The sequence below is a fragment of the Piliocolobus tephrosceles genome, chromosome 1 (assembly GCF_002776525.5).
Source record: "Piliocolobus tephrosceles isolate RC106 chromosome 1, ASM277652v3, whole genome shotgun sequence".
Taxonomy (NCBI): Eukaryota; Metazoa; Chordata; class Mammalia; order Primates; family Cercopithecidae; genus Piliocolobus; species Piliocolobus tephrosceles.
In genome coordinates, this window is record NC_045434.1 from 44,290,428 (window position 1) to 44,300,687 (window position 10,260).

Genomic DNA, 10,260 nt, shown 5'->3' on the forward strand with positions numbered 1-10,260 from the left:
GCAAAATGACTTTAATAATTCACTTCTATATTATATACTATACTTATATAATGTACTTCTGTTGATTCCTGAAGTGATGATAATGAAAATAATTTAGAAAAACGTAACTAGATAATGAATTAAGGGCAATAAATTAAAAGCACAAGGAGTATATTTGCTTCTATCACACTTACAATATGTGTATTGGAAAAAATTATCAACAAAAATTTATCCACATAGACCCTGAAAAAAATATGATGGGAAAATTCACATATCATTCCCTATTACTGTGCCCAGTTTATAATTTCTAAGTGCTATCCCCGCAAAGGGAACAATGGCTTCTTTGATGAATGGCCAATTCTAGATTGGGGTAGAAATTGTATGAGCTTTTGTCAAATGAACAGAGGGACCAACTTGAAAGGGCTCATATCTACCAAAGATGTGACTGAGCAACAAAAATAATAATAAATACCAATGACAAAAACATATTGAATATATAAACCTCCATAGGTTCATGATGATTCTCAGATAAATAGAAAACCAAATGACAAGCAAATAACTCATTGGAAACTATTGAAAATAATTGCAACTTATTCCACTCCTTTCATACTAACTGTATTTCAGGGTAAACAAATAGTTACAGTTGACAAGAAAAGTTATTTTCTTCTTCAAGATAGGGTCTTACCCCGTCACCCAGGCTGGAGTGCAGTGGTGTGATCACAGCTCATTGCAGCCTCAAACTTCCGGGTTCAGCCTCAGCCTCCCAAGTAGCTGGTGTACACCATCATGCTCAGCTAATTTTTTTTTTTTTTTTTTTTTTTTTTTGTAGAGGTGGGGTTTCACCATTTTGCCCAGGCTGTTCTCAAACTGCTGGGCTCAAGTGATCCACCCACCTTGTCCTCCCAAAGTGTTGGGATTACGGGTGTGAGCCACTGCATCTGGCCAAGAAAAGTTACTTTATTTACATATAAACTTCAGCTAAATTGTTAAAGGAATAGTAAAATTAGTAAATAACCACTTGCCATGTCCAACTAATTTAACTACTTAACTACTTGCCTACTTTTAGGATATCTAAGTTTTTCATAATGAACTAAATTGGTAGTGTATAGAGTTGAGTTAGGAGAAAGTAAATGTATGACTGCTTGTAATAATCACCTCCCAGCTCAGATCTGTGCATCCTTAATCTTATGCTTCTTTAAAATATGGAATAGAGTTCTCAATGTAAAAATATGTGTCAAAAGTAGTGTGTGCAATGAACTACATACAACTAGAGGGCTGAAGATATTGCCATCACTGAATTTTATGCCTGTTTTAGACTATTAAAGCATAAAATTTCAAAATTAAAGAAATCTTTCTGGAGCACACAATTTCCCCTATAATAAGGTATTTTTCTAAGCTCCCATAACTCTTAGGATTATGAGCTCTTTCTAGATATAAGACTTCTTCCAGAATTCCCTATGATCCCCCATAAGGGTTCTAAATGTAAATTCAACAAAATTTAAAGAGAAATAAGATTTTCAGAATGATAGTTGAAATTCATGGATGGAAAAATGGGACTTGGGCCACAAAGAAAATTGTTTTCCTAGGATACAGATGGTTCTTGAACAGGATCTTAGTATTCTGAGTCTGTACAAATGAAAGTCAGCATGCTGGATTTGCAATATCTATTTATGACAATGATCACTTAAACCTTGGAAGATAATTGGTCTAAATACTATATGTGTATAACAAATAACAGTTGTTACAATTGTTATATTATTGTACATTCAACAGCTAAGTGATCGACTCATATTAATTTGACTGTGCTCCTTTTATAATTCATCCACATTCTACTATACAATGTCAATACTGTTCATGAGTATTGACATTTAAATTTTCTCATGCTTGCATTGAAGAGTTTGTTTTGTTATCTCTCGGGATGTTGCAGTATCCTTTCTCTATGTTACCTCTGCTAATTGCACCCTACTACAGTAAGATGCTTTCCTTAGCTACAGTTTTACTGCAAGATTAAAGGGAATGTCCTAGTAGTGGATACATTATTTACTGTGAACAAATCAAATTCTTTCTTAGTAGTGAGTGAGGTATAAACGATAATTCTATCAATCAACTCTATCGATGCTGAATTAACTTGAGTTGACATGAACAATGATTCCGATTTAGGAATGAATTTAGTTAAGCACCACTTTATTCTAGATTTACCAGTGACTGTTTTTAATGAGACAAATGTTTGATGGGTTGCTAATTTGATGTTGAAGATTAATTGGCTACCCTGTGAAAGACTGATATATATGTAAAAAGAAAATAAGAAGTTAACTCTGAAAGCAAAGAATCAACCATTTTAGCAGGAATAAATCTATCATAGCAATCACTGAGATTAATATTAATTGTAATAAATGCAAAAAAGAAAGCTTCTATCCCTTTTTTCCACCCATTCTTTTATTCAAGTGATATCATGGGTTTAGAAAGAGAAAACTATTTCTGTGAGGAAACTGTTTACCTATGTTAGGCAAATTAACTCTTCCAGGGCAGAGCACTGGCATATAATTCAGCAATGGTGTCTGTGTGTGTGTGAAATGCTAACCCATATTATTTAAATGCTCACTCATCTCCATAGTATTAAATATGTGTTAATTAGGCCTCTCTTTTCTTTTTTCTCTCAGCTGAAGCTCAGTTTTTAAAAATAACCCTGAAGTGGCCAGGCGCGGTGGCTCACGCCTATAATCCCACCACTTTGGGAGGCTGAGGCAGGTGGACCACAAGATCAGGAGTTCGAGACCATCCTGACTAACACAGTGAAACCCCGTCTCTACTAAAAATACAATTTTTTTTTTTTGGTAAATAAATAAATAAACGCGTGGTGGTGCATGTCTGTAATCCCAACTACTTGGAAGGCTGAGGTAGGAGAATCACTTGAACCCAGGAGACGGAGGTCGCGGTGAGCTGAAATCATGCCACTATAGTGCAGCCTGGGTGAACAAGAGTGAAACTCCGTCTCAAACAAACAAACAAACAAACAAAAAATAGGCAAAGTCCCGTATTAAGAGGATATATCTAATTCCTATGATTATTTTTATTCATTCAACAAAAGACAAAATGGATGAAGAAAAAAGACTATTTAGAAGGTCAGTGAAAATTTGGAGACGGGTCAACAATATGTGAAGATGAATGAACTTGCCAAGAGGAGACAGATGCAACTAGAATAGTTACTGCATGTCTGAATCTGCTAAACTGTGAAGCTGCATTGCCTTCATCTTCCATTCCTTCTATCAAGGATCAAGACTGTATTAATCAGTGTTCTTTAAAGGGTCAGAACTAATAGGATACATGTAAAGATGAAGGGGATTTCATTAGGAGAATTGACTCACATGATCACAAAGTGAAGTCCCACAATAGGCCCTCTGCACGCTGAGGAGCAAGGAAGCGAGTCCAGGTCGCAAAACTTCCCAAGCAAGGAAGCTGAAAGTTCAGCCTTCAGTCTCTACTAAAAGTATAAAAAAAAAAAAAAAAAAAAATTAGCCAGTTGTGGTGGCGGGTGCCTGTAGTCCCAGCTACTCGGGAGGCTGAGGCAGGAGAATGGGGTGAACCTGGGAGGAGGAGCTTGCAGTAAGCCAAGATTGTGCCACTGCACTCCAGCCTGGGCAGCAGAGAAAGACTCCGTCTCAGAAAAAGAAATAAAATTAAAAAAAAATCCTGAGGTAATTATGTTTATTTTAGTAATAATTAGAAATTAATTGCCCCAAAATATCCATATTGCATTTCTTAACATTCAAATATTAACAAAAATATTTTTAAAAATTTTAAAACTTAAATAAAAAGTGAAAAGCTGAAGTTGTATTTTTGTTTTAATAGAAGTAAAACCAATTCTACAAATTAAAAATAAATGTCTCCTGACTCAGGTATTGTGAATCTGATATTGGCAATGTTTCTACCAAGAAGCATATTTAAAGACAGGATTGATATACAAGTTTTTTTTTAAAGGATCTGAATTGATATATTTTAAATTGATAATAATATAATATAGGACCTCTCCTTGTGTTAGGTCCTTTAAAAAACAACAGCCCTTTACTGATTATACGATTAAACCATTTCCTAGTCCTTCATTTATTTTAGGATCAAAAATTTGTAACATTTCTTACTAGGTTGTATTAGTCTGTTCTCACATTGCTATGATGAAATAACTGAGATTTGGCAATTTATAGAGAAAAGAGGTTTAATTAGCTCACAGTTCTGCAGGCTTTACAGGAAGCATGATGCTGATGTCTGCTTGGCTTCTGGGGAGGCTTCATGAAGCTTACAATCAAGGTAGAAAGTGAAGGCAGAGCAGGCATGTTACCTGGCAAAAGCAGAAGCAAGAGAGAGAGGGAGCGGTCCAACACTTTGAAACAATCAGATTTGTGAGAATTCACTATTGAGAGGACACTACCAAAGCGAGATGTTAAACCATTCATGACAAATTTGCTTCCATGATCCAGTCACCTCCCTCCAGGCCCCACCTCCAACATTGGAGATCACAATTCAACATGAGATTTGAGTGGAGACACAGATTGAAACTATATCATAGGCCCTATGTGATGTTCCTTGCTTAACCTTTGTAAGAGTCTAACTACCATTAATACCACCTCCCCACTCAAGATACCTATGAGTTCATTTTTATGCAACAGATAGTTTATTTAACAGCTCATGTGTTGAGCAATGGGATGCAGTGTTTAAAAGAAAGTTGTTGATGTCAGGGAGCTTTGTCCTATAGTTACTGAATTTCTTTCAGTTCCTCAAATACATGTGGTGTTTATGTCTCTCACTCCTTTTTCATCTTTGAGGTTTCACAAATGCTGTTCCCTCTGCCTGAAATATTCATGTTCAGTCCCTTCCCCTAATCCTTCAATTCCTTTCATCCAGCTATCCTACCATTTAACCTGCATGACTCACTTGGATTTTATATCTTCAGAAAAAGTACTTTATAGATCACTTGCTTCTATATACACAAATCCCGGAGCTAGCACGCTTATCTAGTGCCTCAATTATAACAGGTAACCCTCCCTTGCTTAGTGCTTATGAAATGGGAGACTACCAGCAGCAGAAGAGAATTCCCACAGGCCCAGGACCTTGTTTGTTCTTTTTCCCTATTTTATCCCTACGATTTAGCCAAATACCTAGACATAATAGCTGCTGGATAAATATTTGTTAAATTAAAAAATTATGTATTTGGGAGTATTCTGTGACACACGTGTGAGACAGGTAGTATAATTACATGTTTATAAAATAAAACTGTGACAATTTTTTTTTGACAATTTCTTCTTTTGATAAGTCTAAAAGATAAACCACAATGACTAGGTGCTAAGCATAAGTAAAAACACCATTTGTGCTGTCACTATGTCATTACTAGAATCATTTTACTCTCCTAGAACATCTAGTTTCTTCTTGAAGACTTCCAGTGATGGGCGATCACATGGTTTTGAAACTATTCCTTCTATCACAAAACAACGCTGATTGTCATATAGTCCTCAATAATGAGTAACAATCTGCCTCCTCCTAACTTCCACCTCTTTGTCTTGGACCTGCTATCAGAAGCTAACCAGAACTCTAACCCTTTTTCTGAATGAAAACTATTCAGGTATATGAAGCTGCTTTTTAAACCCTTCTACTACCTTCTCCCAAATCTCTTCTCAACAGAAGGCCCTTTGGGGATTCTAAGAAAGTCTTTACATGGCATGACTTCTAACTTTTTATCCTCTTTGCCTCCTTCGAAGGTACTCCAATTATCATTGTCCCTTTGACATTGCCTAAAATATTAGTTCTAATCTGAACAATTATGTCTATTGACAGTCTTATTTTTATACCTTTTAGCAGCTACTTTATAGTGATGGCTTACCGGGGGTGTCCAATCTTTTGGCTTCCCTGGGCCACACTGGAATACAACAAAGCAGTGTCTTCAGCCACACACAAAATACATTAACACAAACAATAACTGATGAGCTAAAAAAAATTGCAAAAATACTTCGTAATGTTTTAAGAAAGTTTATGAATTTGTGTTGGGCCACATGCAGCCCATGGGCCGTGGGTTGGACAAGCTTGGCTTATACTAAGCTTGAAGAAACCCGAAAGATCTAGGTCATCTCTGGATAAGATTTTTGGGTTTTTCCATACTTCATTAAAGTTTCAATCAAAATCACTACAATGGTTATCAAGACCATATATCTGATAAGCAGGAAAAAAAATTCCAAAAAGATATTTTGTAGTGTCCAAGGCATTGGTAAATAGCAGAAAAAACCTGGAGAGTGTAATTCTGACTGCAGGCTATAAACAAGGACCAGGAAACAAGAAGGGGATGTTGATGGCTAGGCTGGAAAGTAAGTTTACCTGAGAATAATGTGGTTCCTGCCTTCTCAGAGCCTAGCAAAATGCTTCAAATAGACTAGAGGTCTCTTTCAGAATAGCATGTCTTCTATTTGAGCTCAAGGTTCTTTACTCCCACTTTTTGATTCAGGAAACTCAAATCATTTCTTACAGGAGGAATGTGAGAAACACAGTGTCCTGACACCATTTTATAGCTGTTCCTGTGCCTTTTAATTCTTGTTAAGTGCATTTCAAAATTAAAAGGAAATGTTCAGCTCCAATTGAGTTTTAGCAATGAATCTGTAGTCCATTATATTTTAAGCCCTCAGACTTTTGCCTTCTTTCCTGTTTTAACATTGAGAATATGGGATACAATAAATTATAGGTATTAGACTTCTGGCAAAATGCAGTTTAGGACACTGCACGTTTTAGTACAAAAAAATCAATCTTTTCTGCTGTCATAAAGCTTATTGAAAACTGCTATTGTGCCATTAAAATTAATGTAATCACTTTTCTCTTTCTTTCTAAGTCACATTGCCCTTTTGCCCAACCCCTTCAGGTCATCTCCCCTTGAAGACAATGAGCCCTTTCTGATTCTTCCAATTGAATTAAAATTCGAAAGCTGTGAAATGTTGCTTTTGTAATTCATATTTTACACAAAAAGATTTAATTTTCACATAAGATTGCTGAATTTCCATTTGGATTTTTCCCATACTCTTAGCATCATTTAAAACTCACTGCTCTAGAAAGGTAGACTAATACAGGCTCTTTTTTTCAAATATACTTGAAAAAGCCATCAAATCTCAAATAATTTGCAGCAGCTTTTTGATTTAAGAGAAAACTTTTGGGCTTTTTATTAGGCTTTAGCATAAGGCTTGGAAGTCATCTACAGTATACGAATATTTAAATATAAGGAATTATATATCCTATGCAATATGGATCTTAACTTAAAATGTAGTTACAATTCATTCGGTATTAATTCAAACATTTGCTTAAGAAAATGCAGCCTCATTTATAATGCTCTAAAATTAAATTTGCATCACATTTTACTTTATGAATATCTAACCAGCTTTTTGGTTAACCTCATTGTCCTTGTTAACACAGAGAAGAAACTTGGGAGCCATTCACCTCTGCAGGGAGGCTCAGTCTGTGGCAGCTGCTGAATCCAGTCTTTGTACATGGGAACAACTGGAGTCTCAGGCTCACTTATGGTGAAAATTTAAATAGTGCACCTCATTTTCCAAAGTCAGAAAAGTAAGGAAGATTTTACTTTCCTTCCCATGTTCATATTGGACTGTTTATCCATTTTTCTTGGGTTTTTCTGACCTCCTACTCTGTCTTCCTAATCACTTGATTTGAGCCAAACTTCAAAACAAAATATCTGAAATTGTTTAAACTTTTGAAAGGAACAAAGGAGAGTGGGGAAAGGAAACTTTTTACATATCAATTGTAGAAAACAATTAAATGTATGTTAAACTCACTAGCATTAACTGAGGCTTATATGCCATTCAATAAGGGCATTGTTTATATTAATTTATGTAAATTTTATAAAAATATTGTATGATATTATCTTTATGTTACACATGAAAAAATTGGGATTTAAAATCTGTTATTTTAGCTCTAAAGTCTATGATATTAGCTAAAATACTACGTAATTGGTTGATACAAAAGTTACAGAGATTAATAAATATGGCTTTTCCTTCAAACAATGCAGTCTTGAAAATAAACATTTTATTAGGGAAAACAACAACGACAACAGCAAAACATAGGCAGTAGGAAGACTCTTCTCCTTGCTTTGTGTTTAAGTGACACAACGCTCTTTCTTTCCTCTGCCTTCTCATTTTCTTCTGTCATTTGTAGTTGGGTAAGTTTTGAGAAGAAGGATGCATAGCTCAGCCTCCCTGTTTCCTCTTTGATATGGGGTCACCTGAATGAAACAAGGTGTTCTTATCTGTTCTCAGTCTAGATAGACCTCAGCAACAAAGGTCTATCTTGCAGGTAACTGATACAGTCATATGAGGGTAAGTCATGCAAAAGAGTGAAAAAAAATGGCCCCTTTTGTGGGGAGAGAAGAAAGCAGCCTCTTTCAGCAACCAAAGAGAGAGATGATGAAAGTGTAAGTGAAGGAATTTGCAGAAAGAGTATAGAGAGAAGATCTGGTATTCACAATATAACGAACAGCACATTTGTTAAGGTTTAGTGGCAGCTTGAGTGGTAATGGAGATCTTCTTGACATTCAGCAAATAATATATTTATGCATATTCAATTATGCATTGCAAACATGTAATTAAGGACTGAAACATTTACATTTAGTAAATTCCACAGGATTTTAGGAGAAAAAATAGCATTAATGTAAAATGCAATTTATGTATACCACTTTGAGTTTTACAAAATGCATGTAAGACATGCTCACAAACTTTTATTTTAACTACTATTACAGTCTAGATACCCAGTGAAATCTGCTTAGTATAAGACACCAAAAATATGCATAAAATATAGTTTTAAATATTTATAAATTCACAGCCAAGAAAAGGAAATAAATTACATGGAGTAGAGAGAAATAAATAAAATAAAGAAAGTAAGCATAAATCTGGAGCAAATCACAAGTATTGCAGCTGGTTCGGTGGCTGGTTCCCTTAATTGCAGCTGCTGCTGTCCCTGTTGGCCTGGAGCTTCAGTTTCTCTCTCCTTTTCTCCCCTTTTCTCCCTTTCTTTCTTTTCTTTCCTCCCTTCCTTCTTCCCTCCCCTCCCCTCCCCTCCCCTTTCCTCCCCTTCCCTCCCCTTCCTTTTTCTTTCCTTCTTTGACACAGGGTTCCACTTACTGTGTAGCCTGGGCTGTGATCATAGCTCCCTGCAGCCTCAAACTCCTGTACTCAAGCTACCTTTCTTCCTCAGCCTCCTGAGTAGCTAGGACTACAGGCTCACACCACCACTCCAGTCTGATTTTTTTAAAAATTTTATGTAGTGATGGAGTCTTGCTATGTTGCCCAGGCCAGCTGAGAGCTTTAGTTTCTAATAGTTCTAAACATGAGGCAAAATATAAAGCTGGGGGCCTGGGAAAGATGGGAAGTTGTATTGTAAAAATACCATGCATAAGTTCAGATATAAAAAAATTATAAAACCAATAAAAAAATTCACAAAGAGTCAGGGTCGTCAAGAAAACAACACAAAATTGAGTCAAACTCTCAAAGACTTGAGAAAATGAAGAAAATTATAAAAAATTAAAGTCTGTCAATGTAACGTATTCACAGGATATGGAGCAAAAGGGGCTCTTATAGCTATGGACTTCTGATAAAACAGTAGGACCACAAATTTGAAGGTGCACATCTTTTGAACTGGGCTTTCTCGACCAACACACTACTGACATTTTGAGCTGGATAATTCTTTGCTGTAGAGGGCTGCCCTGTGTATTATAGGATGCTTAGTAGCATTTCCGGCCTCTAGCCACTAAATGCCAGTAACACACCACCTGCTCCCTTTCCAGCTGTGGCAGTCAAAACTGTCCTCAAACATTGTCAAATGTCTCCTGGAAAGCAAGATCACTTCTGGTCAGAAGTTACTGCTGTACAGCCCACGATTCTACCCCTAGAGATTTATGGCAGAAGAACTTTTGTATATTTGTGTTAGGAAGCATGTACATGAATCAGAGGAGTGCTGTTTGTAAGACAGAAAATTAGATATAATCCTAGAAAATTTGTGAGTATATTATGACACATTAATACAATGGAATATTACAAAATTTCACTATTGTGTTAAACAAAAAGAAACAAACTACTGTTAAATGCAATAACATGCATGCATTTCATACTCACACTATTGAGAAAACAAGAATATTTCAGAGGAATACTTAGTTTTGTTCCATTTAAGTAAAATAAGAAAAGATGCAAGACCAAATCAATCAATCTATCTATCTATCTATCTATCTATCTATCTATCTATCTATCTATC